Source organism: Pagrus pagrus (assembly GCF_965226575.1).
Source record: "Pagrus pagrus genome assembly, chromosome: 24".
In the NCBI taxonomy this organism is placed as follows: domain Eukaryota; kingdom Metazoa; phylum Chordata; class Actinopteri; order Spariformes; family Sparidae; genus Pagrus; species Pagrus pagrus.
In genome coordinates this window covers 4,838,096-4,859,540 of record NC_140206.1, presented here as the reverse complement: position 1 = coordinate 4,859,540, position 21,445 = coordinate 4,838,096, and the positions used below count along the sequence as shown (strand labels likewise).

The following is a 21,445-nucleotide window of genomic DNA, read 5'->3' as shown; positions in this document are numbered from 1 at the left end:
ACAGTTGTACAATATTGTAGTTTGGTGCTCTTGTTGACCATTTTTAAGGTACATGTAGCTCAGCTCGGCTTTATTCATATAGCACTTTAAACATAAAGCAGTTCATTCAAAGTTCTTTTCAGCACAGAAAGGAATAAACAACAAAAGAACAAACAAGAACAAGAACAAAAGAACTGAGAAACCAAGAGGAAACAAAGGAGAAAATAAAATGAAGTAAAACATGATAAAAATCAAATGTTCTCACAATCAGATATAGAGACAACAAACGCATACAGAGGCTTTAGATGAAATAATAGAGCAGGTTATTTAAGGCACAGTTAAGGTGAGTCAATGGTTAAAGTGCATTTTAAGTTACATTTTCAATAGCTTCCACTGGCTTCTGTAGCCAAGCATTTTTCTTTCATCCGTCTTCTTACAAAAATTAAGTGTTTTCCTTGGGGATTGCAGTACATATTCTAAGACAAATCAGCATCCACTTTATCACTTGGTATTATAAAAACTTCTACAGCGTTCTGCCGTAGACTCGCCTCTTCTGTCGAGCCGTGATGTTAAGTCGACAAACGTCTTGGGCTTATGGAAAATAGGGGTCGCTAACACATGTAAATGTTAGATAAAACCAATAACAGGTAATTTTTCCAAAAATGTCCATCCTCATCCAAACATCTGACGCGAGTTACATGACATAAAGTTGTGTTCTAGGGATGAATGTTTACTTACTTTAAATCATTAGAAATGTTAATGGGATTTTGAATGAGGTTTTCTTACTTGTTGATCTAAACCTAAAGGTTTTCCAGGTACTCAAAGACACTTTACATAACTTTAAAAGGAAACCAACACATTAAAAATGTATAGGAACATATCAGCTTTATAACTTATTTCTGAATGATTATATATACAATAATCCCACTTTATTACCTTTGAATTTGTTTATTATAAAGCTGTTGATCAAATATTTTTTTACTTCTTTACTCCACTCCTCAGTGAAAAGCTGCATGTTGTTTTGTTACTAAGACAATGTTTGCTGTCTTTTCTTTCAATTCATATCCATTCATAATAAACAGACTTTCTTGCATTAGTCAAAACATGCAACATTAACCAAGTTGCTTTTGTGTCATTATGATTGTTGTCTATATGCCATCAGCTTTGTGAAAAATGTAACTGGGCTAGAAACCTCAAGCTGTTTTATTGGTCAGATTCACATACACAACAGGTGGTGGGCTGGAAACTAGCCTCTGCAAGCTGTTTGCCTTCAGTAATTACTGAGAGAGGCCCATAGGCTGCAGACGTTCACTGTTTCACCATAAATGAGGGGCAGACGAATGGAAAAAAAGACAGAGAGAAGAAGAAAAAGCAGCTGGAGGAGGAAGAGGAGTGGGCCGACGGGTCACGATTGTAAATTGATCTTTTGCAATTTCACCTTGTGCAGCACTTTACTAAAGTAAAAGTACTAAAACCACACTTCCTGCATCCAGAAACAATTTATATGAAAAAATATATTTAAGTATAAGAAGCTAAATATACTCACAGTATTTAAAGTAAAAGTAGTCGCAGTGACTGTTATTGGACGACTAAAGCTCCTGATCTGTTGATGTGTGTGTGTGTGTGTGTGTGTGTGTGTGTGTGTGTGTGTGTGTGTGTGTGTGTGTGTGTGTGTGTATGTAGGCAGTGGTTTGCTTTGTTGGCTGGGTTTGTTGCTGTCATATAGGAAGTGTGTGTGTGTGTGTGTGTGTGTGTGTGTGTGTGTGTGTGTGTGTGTGTGTGTGTGTGTGCATCTCTTCCTTCCCCTCTTGTCTTCAGACACACACACAGACTCCAGTACACTGCTAATTTTTGCAACTCTGAATGAACTCTGGAGCTTGTCAGAGCTGCGGGCATCAACAGCTTCTAAATATTTGGGGAGGCAGAGGGAGGTGTGTGTTTGTGTGTGTGTGTGTGTGTGTGTGTGTGTGTGTGTGTGTGTGTGTGTGTTAGGATACAGATAATAACAGCAGGTTATTCTTCCTTTCTCTGCCCTTTTGTAGAGTTAGAGTGAGGACATTTTTGGACAAGTGGCAGGACTTGATGTTTTGAGAAATGTGCCTCATCTGCTTTTTTCTTTAGGTTCCAATTTGATCAAATCCAGATCGTTTACTTAAGTTAAAGTACTTTAAAAATACTTATGCATTGAAATATTACTTAAAAAGTAAAAGTATTTAAGTTTAATCAACTAAATATATATCTAAAATGTGACTCATAAAGATGGCCTTGTTTTAAACTTGTTGGTGTTGCATTTTTGGGAAATCGATGAACATAGCAGGTCAAATTGTCCCAGTTTCCTAAGTTTAAGGTCGACATTTCCCCTTTCTAAAACTGTGAAAGTGACAAAAGTTGGACATACTGTACATGACATCCTTTAGTGTGAAAACTATCCATTTTTATTGTCAACCACAGGTTGAGAGACTTCTGGAGACCACACAAGCTGTATGGAGCCATTAAATATATTTTTTCCTGTTTTTTTTCCGTTTTTAAAACGTATATTTCAGTTGCTGTAACACTGTTTTGCTGTGAAGCTCCAGAAATGTTTGGCGGACTACAAAATGTCACCGACTTTCCATCAACATGAGGGTGAGGAGATAATGACTGAATTTAGATTTTTGGGTGAACTGTTCCTTTAAAACATGACCATATGTCAGATGAATATCCACCTTTCACACCTGTGTGTGTCGATGTTTGTCTGTGTGTGAATGCATGTGTAAGGGCCTCTGTAAACATTACCTCATCGCTGTCATGCTGCGGGGGCCCAGGCCCCCCCGTCGGCTCCCAGGTCTGTGGGAACTGAAGCCCACTCTGCTGGCTGGAACAAAGGGCAGCCCTCCCCTGCCCCTCGCCCCCTGCCCCAGCCAGCGCTGCCCCAGCCCACCTCGCAACAAAAGGGGCCACGGGGCCTTAATTCCCAGGCAACGATATAAATGGTGGCCCCCGACTCCCGAGGACGAGGCAGGAACGAATGGGCCTGAAAACCGAAAGGGAGGGAGGAGGAAAAAAATGGCAAAGAAGTCATAAAAGAGGTGCCCCCACCACCTCCTCCACCTCCTCCTCCTCACCCAAGAGGTCCTTTTGTTGGTGGCGGTGAGGGGACAGGGGGGTGGGGGGTGAGGGGACCAGGGTGAGAGGAGACAAAGGACAGGTCGGAGAGAGTGGCAGGGGTCAAAACTGCAAGCCATCCTTCTCCACACATCCATGAAAACACACCAACCACCGAAAGCTCCTTGGACATTCCATTGGACGCTCAAAGTCGAGAATGTTTTTGAGAGTTTCATGATGAATTCAGTTTGTGACCTGCACACGCTCAATCTTCTCACCAGTGTCCTGACATCATTGTGATGGTATGCTGCAACACAAAGATTAGAAATAAGAAAGATTTATATAGTCTCTTGAAAGAATTGAAAAAGTCTGACAGTAAAATGGAGCAATGTGATTCATGTCCGTTTCAGTCCTCGGACAGGTAGTTTGGATTAAAAGCTTCAGTTAAATATATGAAGGAAGTGTTCAGCTTTTCTTCTAATGATACACTTTGAGATTGACTTTGAGCGTGGGTTGCTGTGGTCCTGTTAAACCTTAAAACCTCTTGCAGACTCAGACTTTTACCAAGAATTGCCTGTCCCAAATACGCTGTCACTGATGATCTGAAAATCTTGAGTAGGAATATCTGTTGTTATGTCCGTTGTGATGGGTCGACTTGCTCAAGTGGTTCTTTAACGCCTCTGTAAAGATGTGGGTGAGACAGGTCTCTGTAAAGATGTAGTGGAGACAGGTCTCTGTAAAGATGTTGTGAAAACAGGTCTCTGTAAAGATGTGGTGAAAACAGGTCTCTGTAAAGATGTAGTGGAGACAGGTCTCTGTAAAGATGTTGTGAAAACAGGTCTCTGTAAAGATGTAGTGGAGACAGGTCTCTGTAAAGATGTAGTGGAGACAGGTCTCTGTAAAGATGTTGTGAAAACAGGTCTCTGTAAACTTGTGGTGGAGACAGCTCTCTGTAAGGTTGTGGTGGAGACGGGTCTCTGTAAAGATGTGGCAGAGACAGGTCTCTGTAAAGATGTGGTGGAGACAGGTCTCTGTAAAGATGTGGCGGAGACAGGTCTCTGTATAGATGTGGTGGAGACAGGTCTCTGTATAGATGTGGTGGAGACAGGTCTCCATAAAGATGTGGCGGAGACAGGTCTCTGATTTCCTGTTGCTTGGCCAGCCTCAGTCCCAGTTGTCCTTCCATTTCATGCAAGAGGACACTCGCCGGGAGCAGCTTTAAAACCAAGCTAGATTCACATGACACTTTTTCCCAGCTCTCTTCCTCCCTGAGGCGGTCCGGCTGGGCAAATCGGATGGTCGAAACACGCCACGGGCAGTGACCGGAAAAACTGAATCATCTTTTGATCCGTACACCTCATCTGAGATCAGTTACGCCAACAAATGTCTTGTAATATGACGAGTAGAGCAATTCTGACATCTTTAAAGTCTACTAGATTTTAATGACACTTTATTGTATCTTTGACTGTGGCAGTTATCGTTGATCATGCTCGATACCAAGCTGTTTTTTTCTCTTAAGCGATGTAAAATCTGCCAAAATGCCACGTCTTTCTTTAACAAAAATCAATCCTTTGAGTCGAGAAAACCCTCTCTTGCTGTTCACGGAGTGTATTTTTTTGCAGTGCAGCTGAGGCGGGGTGTCCACCGGGTCGGTGAAGTGGCCGGGAAGAGTGCAGGATAATTGGGGCTATGTTGTATCTAGTGTCTGTGGCACTTCAGTGCTGGGGGTCAGGGACCTGAAAACACTGGCTCAACAGTTACCAATCATTTCAAACCCCCGGCTGAAGAAAAGCATCGTGGGCCAGCTTTCTCTCAGGGCCACGGCCTGTGGAGGTTCAAAGGGACAGTGAGGCTCCCAGGCCTGTGTGTGTCTGTTGTGTGTGTGTTGTGTGTGTGTGTGTGTGTGTGTGTGCACTCTTTTGAAGGGAAAGAAGAGCTCAGAGGCTAGAAGCTTGAACAATTAGAGCAATTTTACTCCACTCTCACTCCCTCCCTCTATCTCTTCCCCTCGCGCAATCTTTCCCAAACAAAGATCCATGCTCTGTCGTCTCCCTCCCCTTCTATTCACTCAGCAGACAATATATTTAACTTCTGAGCAGTTGATGACATTCAACATTTTGCGGGGCGACTCCGTCCTGGAATTAAAGACGACGTGATAATGTGCTCTTGAGAATTGTGCGAAATTGAAATTTAATGTTTTGGTTCATCTTTAAGCGAAACATTTTATCACCGCAAACAGCAATAAAGAGAATTTCAAAGCCGTTTGCCCCTGCGCTCGGTTTGTGAGGCATTTTATTTTTTGCTCCTAGGCAGGGGTTTACTGAAGACCTATCCCCCGACCGCCCCCGCCCAAACTTTTCCCTCCTCTTCCTCTGCATAACATTGTGGCCACAGATTGTGTGGAATGCAATTAGAGCGCCTAAATTAAGTAGTAATGGAGAACCAGGTCTCCCCACCAGTGTTGCGATGGCAACCGGCGCTCACAACACCGCCTCTAGTAGTTTTGCTACTTTATCTGCAAAATGCACAATTGAGCTTTAAACCAGCTCTCTGTCTGCAGGAGCCAGGCAGGCAGGGCGGAGGGCTGCGAGGAGGGGAGGATAAAGGATGGGAGGGGAAGGCGGGGAGCGTAAGGGGGGATGAACAGCTGCGTGCTAGGAGGTTGCTCTGCGTCTTGTGATACTGCCGGCCGTCAAATATTTATTCCACAAACTGTCTAATGCGGCGTGATGCGCTCCTGCGTGCGGATGAGGGCCAGGTTTTTCAAAGACCCCCCTCAAAGGATGACGTGTGTTCGGCGAGCTTTGATTTGCGCGCTCCCCCTCCAGTTGTAGCGCGACGTGACAGAGAGGAGAGAGGCTCCGCTTTGTAAACAGCCTGTAGTCGCGGGGGCCTTGTTGACTAATGTGACAAAAGCTCTGTGAGCTGGAGACACGCGGTGGATTTTTCATCATGAGCTGCAGATTTTAGGAAATGGGATTACATTTGAGGGAAGAGAGCGGTGCGATCGCACCTGCAGAGGGAAAGTTTACTGTGATGATGTTTGGCTCCTGCGGTTTCACACTTTGAAGTTTACAAGTGAACCAAGAGTTGTAAAAGTTACATGAACTCCAGTATGTGACACAGTGATCTGCCATCATTTAGCCTCTCTGGAGTTGCAACTTTATGTCTCACAGTTATATTTTCAGTTTTATGTTGTGACAATCTTGGGCTTATGGTCTTGTTTTGGTTTAGGGCCTAAAAACACTTGGTTAGGGTTCAGTAAAGATCATGTTTTGGCCTAAAATACCCGGTTTTGTCTCCACAAAGTAGGCTCGAAAATGTCCCCAAGTTTCCTTACAAACATCCAGTGCTTTCACGCTTACGAATGTTGAAACAGTCTTGAACAGTGGTCTCTGGCTTGGCAGCCTCCTCCCCTCAGTCTCCTTGCATGAAAGTCATCTTATACATATCTAATGCAAACGTAATCTAACACGTGTTAATGTAAATATGGATATATATGATTCATGAGTCATAAAAAATGTAATGTGGTTTTGCAGAAGGAAAAAAAATGAAATGTCAACATTTGATTCTGGAGACTGAGCTACGTCCATAAAACAACTGCATGTTTTTATCATTTTCTGCTTTTTCTTTCAAAATCAAAGTAAAAAACAAATTAGTAAATGTGTAATAATATAAATATAATAATAATAAAGCAATAAAAAAGGAAAAAACATACATAAGTAACTAAAAAGGTAAGAGGTATAATCAGAAATCATAATATCATGTTTTTTTAAATATCCAAGGATTGCTTGGTTTTAATATACTTAAGTATAATTGCATTGTGGGTAATGTAGGCACCTGGTTTTGAAAAGGAAGAAGAACTTGGTGATATCTCTGGTTCTGCTGTATCCATTTTGATCATTTTTAATCTTTCCATGAGTCCAACAGTGTCATCAGAGTGCAATATGCCTACGTTACCCACAATGCAACTAGCCACTGAGTGACATCAATAGAGGCAATTCATCAGATTACATGGAGCTTCCTCTGGAGCCACACAAGACTTTATTCTACTCTTTTGTATTACATATGTAGAAGAACTCCACAAGACCTGTAAACACTTTAATGTGGAAAATTGGTGGAGTTACCCTTTAACTCACACCTGAAGCCTAAGGACAGTGGTCTGGCAATAATAAACAGGCTGTTGTACATAGTTTGTTATCAATCATTTTAACTTTTATTCTAATCTTGGTGATTGAAAGTCAATTTCCGACATTGAGTGATGAAACGATTCCCAAAAAGATCTTTGTATTTCCTGCAACTTGAACCCTTCTGGTTCCACCTGAGATCTGCTTGTTTTAAACGGTTAAGATTAAAGATCGAAACCTGAGAAATAACCAAAGAATAAACTCGTTCGACTTCCAGAAAGTCTGAGCGGCTGCATTGCCTCCGCTGGCTTACGGTGCTCTCTTGAGTTCGCTGTAACTCGACCTAGGATGCTGAAAGAAAACCTCTGTGATACGTGCAGCAGCAGTCTGAAGAAAGCTGTGGAGATGCTTGAAGGCGAAGAAGTTCCTGTTCCCTTTCAGAGTGCAGAAACTATTTTAGGTAACAAAAATATCATGAGGGTCGAGCTGATTGCTCACCACTGACGAGGCAGTTTCTCTGCTGCAGAGTTCAAGATCGTATAAAGACCTCCATTTTTACACATTTTGACTCCATGTGACTCTTTTTCCAGCCTGTTGAGCAATCTGATTCCTAGGAGAATGAAACTAAGTAGATTTACTCAACTAACGTACAATTTTAAGGAAATTTGTTTCCGTTTCATGCAACTTTTAAATCTACTTTACAGCATCTCAGAGCTAAATATTGTACTTTTTACCTCACTGCGTTTATCTGACAGCTTAAGTTACAATCAGATCACAATTCTTCATACCCTACCCATCGAGTGAACACTAAGGTTCTCCAAATTTGGTGATTATGGATTGAAAAATCTCTTTACAAACCCTTTTGGATGAGCTGGCGTCGTACCATCAAGTCCTGTGTATTGATGTGAACGACACATATTTAAAGGGAGTCTCTTGACCTTGGATTACAGAACAGGTGTTGTGTTCTGTATTTATGTAGCAGGCGGTCAGCGTGCGTGCCGCAAGTCAGGCTTTGTTGCGAATCAGACTTAAGTGAAGATAACTGGGCCACCTCGTTGCCCTCGCGGGGGGCCTCGGTCCTGCAGATGTCCGAGTGATGTAATTTTCATATACGCACGTACACGCTCGGATTTACGCTCAAACGTGTGTGCAAAAACAGTTTGTTTTTCCCTCTTACACTTTCACAGAACAGCTGTGTGCGTTTAAAGATGACCGGGTGCCACGGGCTTTTAATTTGAATCGACACGCACACACCGTCACACAGGAGCAGGACGCACAGGTGCGGCGCAAACCTCTCGACTGTAGTCGTGCCAGGAGGATGTCCCGAACAGAGACAGAACAAATGTATGGCCCACACATGTTGCGGGAGATTAGGAGTCTTTCTGCGAAACAGCAAAAGTACGTCTGAATCACCTCCATGTGTTTCCACTCGCCTGGAAACCATTTGACTTCGGCGGTAGCTCGGCTAAACTGGTGTCTCTGTTGAAGTGCGAGCAGCCAGCCGTGTTTTAGTGGAGCATGACTGCTGTGAGGTAACGGGCGCGTTCACATTTTATTTACTGCAAACATGTCAAGTTTAACAGATACAGTAAACAGCAATCAAGTCTCCAGAGTTAGGAGACGCTTTATAAACTTTGTGAAATGCTGTTTATGACAACTGCTTGTAGATTCGGGAAACATTACACATGAAGTTCTTTCTTTGTATAAAAAGCATCGTGTTTGTTTGTCTGATTTTAGCATTTAAGCTAAATTTATTAAAAAAGAAGAAGACATCATTTTATTGATGGCAAATTTTACAAATACAGTAAACGGTAATCAATATAAGCTACGTCTTTGTTGCCCCTGCAGAAAGTCACCAGACTCCCTTTAAAAATTGCTTGATTTTGTAAGTTGTTGAGTTAGAAGAAGCTCTATAAAATGTATGAAACACTTTTTATGGGAAATTCTTAAACATTTGGACCCTCTTGCATATTCGGCAAAAGTTATACATTAATTTCTTTCTTTCTTTCAGTGTTTATTAAACAGTGATTTACAGATTTATTTGCATGTAAAGATCCAGTCACAAGTGGTCACTTACAGGTAATGTAGTAAATAGTGACAATTACCTGTAGTCCACTTCTTTCTCTTCCATGCAGGAAGTCACCAGACTCCCTTAAAAAATCATTCAATTTTGAGCGATGGTGAGTGAGGAGAGACTTTATATACTTTGTGAAACGCCGTTAGACAAATTCTTAATTCTTTGGATCTTCTTGTGAATTCTGCAAAAGTTATACATCAAGTTGTTTATTTCTTTGTGTAAAGATCCAAACCCAGGTGATCACTTGTCATGCATGTAGAGACACATGCCAGTATAGTAACGTGTAACCAAACCAGACTCCCTTAAAAAAACTCTCAATTTTGTGAGCTGTTGCGTTAAGCGAAACTTTACGAACTTGGTGAAACACTTAACAACAAATTCTTAAATATTTGGACCTTTTTTTTAAGTTCGGCAGAAGTCATACATTAAGTTCTTTCTTTCTTTGTGTTTTAAACAATATGCTTGTTTGTCACAGCGATGCAAAATTTGTTTTTGCATATGAAGCAATGAAATTAGATCTTTGTTGACCTCTCAATTTTGAGAGCTGTTGAGCTGAGAGAAACTTACAAACTTTGTGAGAATCCGTCTATGACAAATTCTTAATTCGTTGGCCCTTGTTGTAAATTCGGCTTGTTAGCGTCAAGTCATGTGTCAGGTTTCATTATCAGCCGTAAAATTGTCTCTTCGTGTTCAACGCTTCAAACTTAAACAACAGACGACAATTAGCTAATTCTTTAGATGAAGTTTTGTATGGGTGATTTGTTAAATTCCCCGAAAAAATTGTTTAAAACTGTAACTGTTGATGTTTTACAAAGGACGACTTGTTCCCTTGCAGAGTCTAAGAGAGTACATGTGGGTGAATTTGTGCTTTTAAGTTAACAGGTGAGTTGACCGACGGGACAAACTCGTTGCTGTTTTGCTCTGAGAAATTATCACACCTTACATGAGCGCTGCAGAGGTGTGAACGAACAGACTGCTGTCCACAGTACGGGCTGCAAGGCTCGAGGCGGCGGTATTAAAGGCAGCGCGCGATGTCTAACACTCAGCATCACCAATGTTGTGACATCTCTGTGATGTTTTAGACGTACAAATATACACCGCTTGCTATTTCAGTGCACGCTCATCTGGCTAGGTGAGAAAGTAAAGTAGAAAACAAGACTGTGGGGAGGAAGGAAGGTGAGGAGAGCGGAGGAGAGGAGGGAAGAGGAGGCGCACGCTGTTTTGGTGTTCGAGGCTCAGCAGGACGCGAGCCAGGAAAGCCGGCCAAGGTGTGTTGTTGTGGTCTACCGGCGCAGCGATCGCGGGGGTCTGCTGGAGAGAACATCACACCGCTTCATCGCCGTGGCAGCAGCCAACCACGGGGGCCCGTGCCAAGACGCTTGGCCAGAAATCCCACAATCCTTTGGTGCGTGTCACTGATGAAGGAAGAGGCCTGCGGTCCGTAGCGGGAGCTGTTGGATCCGTATTAATTCAAGGCGGAGTGTTTTGATAAAACATCACATGCATCAGAGGAACCATCACACATTTGTTCTGAGATCTGCTGAGATCACTTGGAGCTTCTTTTCTTCTCTGTGGTTCGATGTTTCAATCAAAATCAGCGACGAGACCAAAACCAACCATGTCTCAGTCCATCTCTCTTCATACTCTCTGACTTTTCACCCTGTCTGTGGCAGTTACACACACATATATATATGTATATTATGTAATATATATTTCTAGAAAGGTTAATCATTTCCTAAAACTAGGGACTTCTTTCAGCTGCGGATTAGTACGGATGGTTCTTCCAAGACTTTGTAGTCCTTGATACTCTTTCACAGAACCAATTCTCAAGTCTTTAGCTAAAAACTGTTCCTCAGTCTCTTGGGTTGCACCATTGTCTTGCAATTCCCTGGAGAAGTAAATCTGTAATGTGAGATACTGAACTGCTACTGTCCACTAAACCTCGTAAAAGTAATGGTACGTGTCCACAGGGGTGATGTTAGACGCTTGATGGGCGTGCAACTAGCTAACAGCTGCTACAGCCGTGCAAACACTTCCCAGACCAACATGGCGGCTTGTTTGGAAACTTTCTCTTTCCCACTCCATCAGTCACTGGTCTCCTGGGGGAAAACCTTTGGTATTTTAGTATTTGGATGCACCTGTTTTCCAGGATTGGCGTATCACCTGCACGCTAACTTGGACTTTGTCGTGTATACTTTTGCGCAGTTTTAAAATCTAATCCTTTAAAGAGACATGTGACAAAGCAGGATATCAGAAGACAAAGATAAATGCATGTTCACCAAAGAAACACAATGCTGTGAGTCGAGAGGACTTGCTGGTGAAACCTCACTGGGACCAACCCAACCGTTCATTCACTGGCTCGTTTAGGTGACTCGGGCAGAGAAGTCAGGAGGAGGAGAGTGTGTTTATAGCCTAATGTAATCCATTATGAGTGCTTTAACTAGGCCACCCTCACACCCTTTTACATAGCCGCTAGTCCACAATAGCTCCGACTCCCCTCTCTTAATATAACAGATCAAAGCGAGACACAAAAAAAGCTGAACGCTGTTCGGAGACAAAAAAACAAAAAAAACAAAAAATCAGTCGTATCCTCCACAAACAATTTACAACCGAGAGTCAACGTCTCGTTCTGAGCTCTCACCTCATATGGAGGAGGTGTGAGGAGGCATCAGGAGGTGCAGAGAGGCTAGAAAAACAGCAAGAAGGAGGTGTGTGCAAGATGGACAGAATGTGCCGCTTCTTCTGTCTCCCTCCCCGGGTGTGAATCGCGCACGTTACGAACAAACAGTCGGTCGCACGCTCGCAGACAGCGGTCAGGGTGTGAAGCATGAATCACACGCGAACGTACATGCCGAGTACATGCCTTCAAAACATTATCTGTGCATTGAAGGGGAAGGACACTGAGGAAGAGAGGTTTTCTTTTCTTGAAGACAGACACAACTGTGGAGACCGCTAAAAATACCCCACCAAAATAAAACAACAAAAATCTGACATGGAAGTGGCTCGAAACAAAGACCAAAAACCCACCATAACTCCACTTTTTTCCAACCGGGAGTCAAACCGCTTCCTTTTCTTGTGTTCTTCAAAACAAAAACCCACTCTGCGTTTTCATTTCCATCGACTTTCAGGTGACGCTCAGCCGTTCTGACGCCGCGAACGGGACGTAATCGACTTTTTAAAGATCGAGACGAGCGAGAGCGGGAAGCAACAACGAGAAGAGGAAGGAAGAATTTTAGTTTATGAAGTTTGTAAAAATGTAATTGCAGGCTGCCGAGGGAAGGAAGTGCAGCCGACTTGGGTACCACACACACACACACACACACACACACACACACCAACACACACACACACACAGTCTACCTGGGGAGTGTGGATACAGTGCTCTCCTCTTTGGCCAGAGGCTGGTAAATAATGGATGTGTTGGTGGAAGCGCATGAGGTTTGAAATGTAAATGTGACGGATGGAGAGTAGTGTGTGTGTGTGTGTGTGTGTGTGTGTGTGTGTGTGTGTGTGTGTGTGTGTGTGTGTGTGTGATGCTGTCACTCGTGGCTGGGACTGGTTATGTGTCTAGACTGGTGATGGGGTGTCCTCCCCGAAGGGATGAAGAGGAGGAAGGTGGAGGAGGAGGAGAGGTGTGCGCGAGTACTCGAAACAGCAAAGAGGAGTGGACGCAGGGGAGATGGGTAAGGAGGGGAAGTGGAAGAGAGGGACAGGAAATAAAAGAGCAGAAGAAGAAGAAGAAGCAGGAGGAGGAGGAAGAGGAGGAAGAGGCTAATTAGCTCCTCTTTGACCCAAGAAACCTCCGAGACGTCACGAGGTGGAGCGATAGGAATGATGTCAAGTAAGGTGGGACCGGTACTTTGGAGTATTCTTATCAAGTAACTTGAATTTTAATGGCTTCAAGGTTGGAAAAGCGCTTTGAGACTGCTCGTTGCTGCTTTACTTTCATAGAAAATCGTTTCAGATCGGCTCAGCCAGGTTAAATAGGATGTGGTGATCGAATGTAACTAAGTACATCTACTCAAGTACTGTATTTAGGTACAATTTTGAGGTATTTGTACTTGAGTATTTTCCATTTTCTGCTAGTTTATACTTCTACTCCTACATTTTGGAGGACACTTTTTACTTCAATAATTTGTGTGATAACTTTAGTTACTTTGAAGATTATATACTGCATCAGATATGTTTACTTTTACCAAAGTAATATATTAACACGATGTCTTTACTTTTACTGAACTATGACTCTTTTGCAGTTGTATTTACAGATGTTTTCAACCCTGAAGCCAATTTATGTTTCTCACCAGCCTCTCAGCACATTCAAAGCAAGAGAGAAATCAAAGCATGTAGTTTGGTGCACCTCTCACAGTTACTTGGAGTACCTGAAAAAGGTTTATCCTGTCAAGCGGGTATTGCAAGAAGATTACTTTGCAGAGTCAGGAATACTGTTATTGCTGGATGCAATGTTACTTATGATACAATACCATACGATACAAAACCATATGATACAAAACCATACGATACGATACGGTGCGATACGGTACGATACATATACTTTATTGTCCCTGTAGGATAATTTGTCTTGAACTCAAATGCTGCACACATAAATATACACATAACGTCCCTCATTTTTTTAATAATAAAACCTTATAGCTACATAAAAGATCACACACTTATAATTATTTGGCAGCTAGGCAGACATAAATCAAGACTCATAATCAATCATGATCATTTATAATCAACTTAAGAATATGATACACGTTGTTTACCTCCGTCAGGGAGGTTTTGTTTCCACCCGTGTCCGTTTTGTTTGCTGGTTTGTCAGCAGGATTACACAAAAACCACTGAACAGATTTTGGAAGAGGCAGCAGACCGCTGCGCGAGGACATGCCAGTAAATAACTTATATTTCCAAATCTAAGATTTTAATCCTTGGAAAACACAGATCTTTTTGCAGCGCTTGCATGTTTTTTCTATTTAGTTTGCAGCTGACACGATTTTAAAATTGATCTTTCAGGCTGCACATGAAACTCCTATACTGCTGTTATAATACAGGGTGGAGGCGTCTTTAACTCTTAATCTGACGGACAAACACGAATGAAAGCGTGTAGTCATACAGGAATATAGTCGCCACTGTAACCGCATCAGTGTGAAGTGAGGTTGTCTTCAGTTAATCAGTCACGCTGGAATCCTGCAGCTCGTCTCGCTGTGAATCAGCTTTTAACTGAACTGCCACATACTGCTTCAAGAGAGTTTAATAGTCCCCGGTGAATCGTTGCCTTGTGTTAAAACTACATCCCTGCTCTAATGCAGCGGTGGAGGTCAGCTCGGAGCATATGGCTCGGAGAGCGAGAGTGGCGAGGAGCGTCGAGATGCCAGCTGGCCCGGACATGACAGAGGCGGAGGATGGAGTGAAGAAGGAAGAAGGAAAAGGAAGACAGAGGAGAGGATGGATGGATGGAGACGGAGGGAGGTGGGAAGGTGAAAATCACGGAGGGAAACAAACGCGGAGAAACTGGCATCTGTTGCCCTCCCAACCCCCGCCATCACCACTGTCACCACCAGCTCCCATTGGTGCAGCGCGTCCGTCCATGTGTGTGTGTGCGTCAGTGTGTGTGTGTGTGCTGAGATAAGACAGAGGAAAGGGCCCAGATGGTCTGAGGGGAGAGTGACAAGTGGCTGTCAGGGGATTCAGACAGGCCTGGCCCTCTGCTGCCCTGCTGGCACACACACACACACATTAACACACACTTGCGCACACACACACAAACACACACACACCTCCGTCTCTTTGTAGGACCTCCACCTCCTGCGGGGCACCTGTTCACCCCGCGCTGCATCTGTTTGCGGAGCGCTTGGCCATATCTTTGGCGTTCCTGCCGAAACAAGGAGAGATATTTTTTTGCACCAGTCGCCTTTTTGGAGCCAAATCAAGTGTTTCCAGTCCAAAACAAAGTGGAAAAGATGATTTTTTTGTTCCATTTTTCTTTTTTGTATTGAGGCCATTTATAAAGAAGCCAAAGCTTGGAAAGAGTCACATGGGCTCACAAGTATATTTTGTTTGTGAAACTGGAGTCAAAGCTAAGTGTGATGGATTGTCTTTGCCATAATACTTCCTCCTGTACACGTTAAAAGAACAGCAGATTGTGAATGTTGGTCCAGATTGTCTGAAAGTCGTCAAATATTACCAGCAAATCCCAACATTTTACTGCCCAATTCTGAACCCGAAACCAAAAATAATCTCCTGCCAACGCACCAACGTGCAATTTCTTTTGTTAAGTCATGTTGAAATGGTCGTATTGTGCACCGATTAAACAAAATCTGCCAAAAACGATAGAAATCATCAATTTCTTTGTATTCTTGTATCAAAATCCAACCCCTTACATCAGCTTATGTTTCAACCAATAATCAATCTTCAATTTTTAGCCGCATTGCTACAGATTAAATGGTTAGCTAGCTAGCAACAGCATGGTACGCCATCTTTGGGTGTTCGCCACCTCACTCACGCCCACTTTTAACTTCTGTCGTTATGTCCCGCCTGTTTCACTCGATGCAGTATCACGACACAGCAGCTGGATACTCTCGAAATGTTGTTTTCTGGACTTTAAAACAACTAAATTAATGGCACGTTTCTTGTACGCTTATAAAATAAATGAACAAATTGTAAAAGTAAAAGTAAAAAGCTTGGTCCATACAAGTTTTCAAATGTTGATGATGGTTCTCAGTCATCCAGGTCATGATACTTGAGTGTGAGCTCTGAGTTTCAGAGTCGTTAGTGCCGCCTGTGGGTTGTTGACCCGACCGGCCTTCATGTGGGTTGCTAGGACTACAGTAGGTGAGCCCAGGTGTGAATGGTTGTTAGGCTGTCTGGGGAGGGAACTCAGTACTGCATTGTAGGTGGGTGATAAGTAATGTCGTAGGCCACCTCCTCTGTTCAAAGACGGCCGTTGTCTGTCCATCTGCTACTTTTCACGTCCTTCTGCCTCCAGAATAAATCTCTCCAACCTGAATCTCTGAAGTCTCGACGGCGCCGGAGCACTCGTGTTTGTTTATCAATCCTAAATGAATCTTAAACCTTCTTATAGCAGGTGGAACCGGCGACATTAATGACGACTCCCATCCAGCAATTACTGCAACGCAACGCATCCATTAATGCTATTAGGTGCACCTGCGTTTGACAAATCAAAATATGAGAGATGTCAGTCTGAGTCCTCCTGTTTGAATTTATAATTTGAAGTATACATCCATGAGTACTTAAGCACTGGCTGTTGTGTACATGCATGTGCCGGGTTCACCTTCCACAGGTGTGTAGACTCAGACTACTTATCGGTTTGGGTTCATCGTAGGTCAACACAGCCTGAGCAAAAAGTACATTAGTGTCTTTTTTAATCTACTGAGTTCATAATCATTAAAGCAGACATTCATTTTATCTCTTTTTAAACAAAACTTGCTTTAAGTTAGTTTATCCAGGTATATTTGGGCTCTGCGCAGACGTCTCACTTCACCGATGTCGCTGATGCTCTGTAGATGGTACCAGTGATGTTCTGGGCGGTTTGAATCACCCGCTGTGGAGCCGTCCTGTCCTGGGCCGTGCACGAACCATGCAAGTTTGTGATGTTTCCAGTCAGGATGCTTTTAGTTGCTCCTCTGTAAAAGTAACCCACAATCAGCTCCTTGTAGCTGGTCTTATCCTCCAGGTGTGCGGAGACTGAGTGGAGGGCAGTGGATATGGCATCGTCTGTGGATCTGTTGGTGCTGAAAGCAAACTGGCTGATCAGATTCACATCTCTTCATTGTTTTATCAGTCATAAGAGCTCTTTGCCTTCGTAAATCTACCTATGAAACCAGCTTTGTGCTTGTTTTACCTATTCTAGTAAAACTATGCATCTACTATCTGCATATGTTCACATTTTGCCATAAAATTAAATCCCATCATCCTACTTATGAGCAAAACTAGCATCAGAAGCCACAACAGGCGTATAAACATCTGAACACTCTCTCGCTTTCTAATATTTGTGTCAGATTCTTTGTCTCTCTTTGTCCCACTTTCCTAAATTTTCTCTCTCCAGTGATTTAACACTACATGTGTGCTGACCGACTGGCCGTCGAGGCCGACAGAGGGATTGTCGCCACCAGTCCGAGTGTGTATTATCTGTCATTTGTGAGCCATGGGACTCGGTTTAATGGATAAAGCCTGCGGAAAGCCCACACCACCGGCCTCTTTATATCTTTATGGGTCATACACTCATCTTCCCAAACACCCTTAATACGCTTTATCTCTCACACTCCCTCCTTCTCTTCCTTTTTCATTTGCCTCCTTTTTCCTGGACACACACACACAGTCATGTTAACTCAGTTGCCCTTGATTTTTACGTTTTTTTCCCTTTTTTCCCAGGGAATTTCCTGCTCGTCCTTTTCCGAAATAAGAGGAAATGAAGGATGGGACTTTGGGCTCCGAGGCCGTGACCCTCGCGGTCCCACAGCAAGGCTCCCTGGGATACGTAGGCGCCTCCGGACTCAGGGACACCAGGGGGTCTCCCCTCTCGTCGGGGAGGATGGCATGCGAGTGTGTGTGTGTGAAAGTAAAAGAGCAAAAAAGAGGAAAATTGACGAGAGAAATTGGGTGTGAGACGACGAGGGGAGGAAGGAAATGTGTGTGTGAATGACAAAAAGAGAGAGAGAGATGAGAGTGTGTTGGTGAGAAAAAGAGCAAGTGTGTGTGTGTGTGAGGGACAGCTCGTCCTTCAGGCTCACCTCGGCCCCCCGGGGTCTTTCTTCTCGGCGGCGGCGGCGGCGTTTTACTGGCCCCGGCTGACGGCCATGAAATGGCAAGAAATTTACTGCTGGAGCTCGTGGATGTGAAGGCAGAGTGAGGACATCTCTCTTTCACTCCCTCCTTCCCCTCTTCCCTTTCAGCTGCCCTTGGTTTCATCCCTTCGTTCCCGTCCGTTATAATCAATTTTCTTTTCCTTTCTTACACTTCTCTTTCTTTTATTCCTCCTCTGTCGCTTCTATTTAAAAACGCTTTCACCCTTTTTTCTTTCCATCCTTCGTTACCTGCCGTCCGTCTTCTCTTCCTCTTTTTTATAGTCTTATATCCTTTCATTTCTCATTCTTCCCCTTTCCATCCTACTTTGTCGTCCTTTATTTGGTATCTTCCGGTGTTTTCCCCATTCTGTATTGCCATTATTAGCATTTATAGGCCGCCTGTTTCAATTATTTTAACATGTTAAGTCATGCTTTGTCTGCTTGTTGGCGAGCCTCGGCTGCCATTGCTTGCAGAACGGTGGCAAGCTATCCAAAATCACACACTGGGGCGGCATTACGCTGCTAAATAAACAACAAAAGGTGTCAACAAAGGTCTTCGTTGAGTCAGAATTGTGTGATCGCTGGTTAGTTATTACTGCTGAAACACGTATCGCTTATGGCAGAGAAAGTGGGTGTTTTGGATGAAGAGCAGCGGAGTTTGACACCATCACAACTTGTGCCATCTTTTGAATTTTAAGCCCTGTGGTCGGATGTTCGGCCGTCAGAAAAATGCACCTTGGGAGCTGTAGCTACGTACACAGTCTCAATAATCCCATATTTTCCGATGTCATTGTTGGTCATTGGGTTTCATGCGTAACCACAAGACGTAGCAGCGCTCCAACCTCAGAGAAAGATCACATCTTCATGTCTTCACTGTTTCTTTCCATCTTCTCTTCGTTTACCACGCTAAAGCCACCACGCTGTTGTGGTACACTGCCTGCAGAAGGGTGGCATACTATCCAAAATCACACACTGGGGCTGGATTATGCTTTCAGTGTAAATAAACAACGTCAGGTCTTCGTTGCGGCAGTATTGTGCGTTCCCTGTGTAGAAAGAGTGAGCAGGCAGGACGGGACATTGTGGCGTTTAATGCCGCCCCATTGTGTGATTTTGGATCGCATGCCAGGTCCTCGTTGCGTCAGAGTTGCTAAAACGGGCTACAGAAAGGCTAACTCAATCACTGTCATGATAATGCTTAATATAAAGTGGAACATAAGAAGCACGAACAACATTTCATTTACAAAAAAGAAGCAAATTTTAATGTGGAACTGTAAATTATTCCAATCAAAAGGAGCCAGATAACTGAATAATTTCAATACCCAGCAGGGGGTCGGGGGAAGGGAAGGCCACTCAATCCATGACAGTTTAGGTCTGTAACGCAGAATAAACTGTAGTGTGTGTGTGTGTGTGTGTGTGTGTGTGTGTGTGTGTGAGCCCCTTTCAGCGTCGGGGAGTAGGAGGGGAATGTAAAAGGATTAGCAGCTCCAAATTAATACTTGGAGGATTGTTCATGCAGAAATGCATTCACACACAGACAAACACTACACACACACACACACACACTCACACACACTCTAACACGTTCAGTTAAGCATATTTCTGCACAGCATGCAAATACATACACTATTTATTAAGTCTGGATATTTTTGTTCCAAGCCCGAGTGTAAGCGAGGTGTATCCGGGTGTTTTCTCCACCGAGCAGACACGCTGAACTGCTACTCTCCAGACTGCTGCTCATATATTCTGACACCAGGAAAAGGAGAGCAGTGTGTCAGCTTCCTGAGCGCTGCGGCGGGATTTCAGTAAAATGTCAGACTCCTACGGTGTTTGCTTTGCAACAAGTACACCATGCAGTGTGTCACGTTTTAAGGGATGGAGCTCGGAGCAGCTTTGTGAGGAGCAAACAGTAGCAGAAGCACGGAGGGAAATCCAACGCTGACATCCAGCTCAGTGAGAAAAAGACAATAACAGTTAAAGGAAAAGACTTTTCTGTCTTAGTTTTGTACTTTTACACATCGTTCCCGTTCGATTTGATGACATTCGTGCTGCTTAATCGCTGAGAAGAGTCGAAGAACACGAGCAGACGGATGATAGGAACATATTTCCCGAGCGATAAAGCGTTATTAATGATGTTTAAGGTGCCCTGTGGTGTTTTCTTGTAAACATTAAATGTTTTTCTTTCCTTGTAAAACAGTTGCCAGACAGAATATTCTTAAAATTGTAAAATCTGTATTGATTCTGTCGATATCTTCCCGACCTTTGCTGGTGCATTCAAGCATCCTCCTGCGACAGAACAAAATGTGGACACGCACCTAAAACATCGTCTGTAAGTAGTGAAAAGAGGTCAAAACCTCCACAGGGTACCTTTAAGACTTGATTCAAGGCAACTTGACTCCTTAAAAACGTGAGTGCATTTGAGATTTAGAAGCAAACACAAGCCAAGTGTCAAAAAATTGAAACAAAGCAGAAAAACGACACCGTCGGCAAACTGGGAAAAGGCCACAGACTTCTTTTCTTGACTCCCTGACAAAGGCTTGATGCCAAAACACATCAGAGTTTGTTTTGGGGATTGTTGTGACCTAAAATATCAAAATTAATGGCAGCGTTTTACAAAAATTGCGATGTTTTTTGCAATGAAACTGCAGGAGTGAGTGAAAATGTGCAAAAGTGGTAATTTATTGAATAATCCTCATACACAGCCTCCATTTTTGACAACATTACACATCCAGCTTGATGTTTTGAATGAAGCTTTCACAGCAAACATTTTATTTCTCACTCTTATTATCCGGATGTGTATTTAATCTAACTCAGCTCACAATAGATCAGGATGCAACCGCTTCTGTCTGTGATTTCTCTTGTCTTGATGAAACTCATATAAAACTATGACGACTGGTCAAATTTGCTGATAAGTCCCAGCAGAATTCAAGAGGTTTGGGTGAAATTGGTTAATTTTTGCGATCGCAACATGGAGCGACTGAATACAGGCACTTCCAGGAAGCTCTCCTACCCTTACATTTTTTTGATTTACAAGAAAAATTGCTCAGGAAAACGTTCACATGCACGGTCTGTTGCATATTTAGTTGCATTTTTCCTTTAAAGACGAGACTTAAATTGGACACAGACTCAAAACTGGATCTTTTGTTTACATCCTGTCTGGTCAGGAGTGTTGATTTCTGGATCGTCGGACGCAAAACGTCGTCTTAAGTGACAATTTTTTTGAAATAAGAAAATGTTGGAAAATGTATAAGTGTGTGTGTGTGTGTGTGTGTGTGTGTGTGTGCGTGTGTGTGTGTGTCAGTACAGTCTCCAGCATGTCAGCCGTGAAAGGCCTCTACACGCCGTTTGAGCTCTCCTGAGTGAGAGAAGTGTGACAA

The 21,445-nt window shown here is 43.2% G+C and overlaps 1 protein-coding gene across 1 annotated transcript in view; it reads left to right on the top strand.

Annotated features, from left to right (window-relative positions):
- The window catches only part of LOC311253190 (uncharacterized protein), a 181,360-nt gene extending 162,774 nt beyond the window's left edge, over positions 1-18,586 (top strand). The window contains exon 5 of the transcript XR_014621634.1: positions 17,659-18,586. The gene's annotated coding sequence lies outside the window, so the exon portion shown is untranslated. The remainder of the gene's footprint in view (positions 1-17,658) is intronic.
- The last annotated feature ends 2,859 nt before the right edge of the window (positions 18,587-21,445 follow it).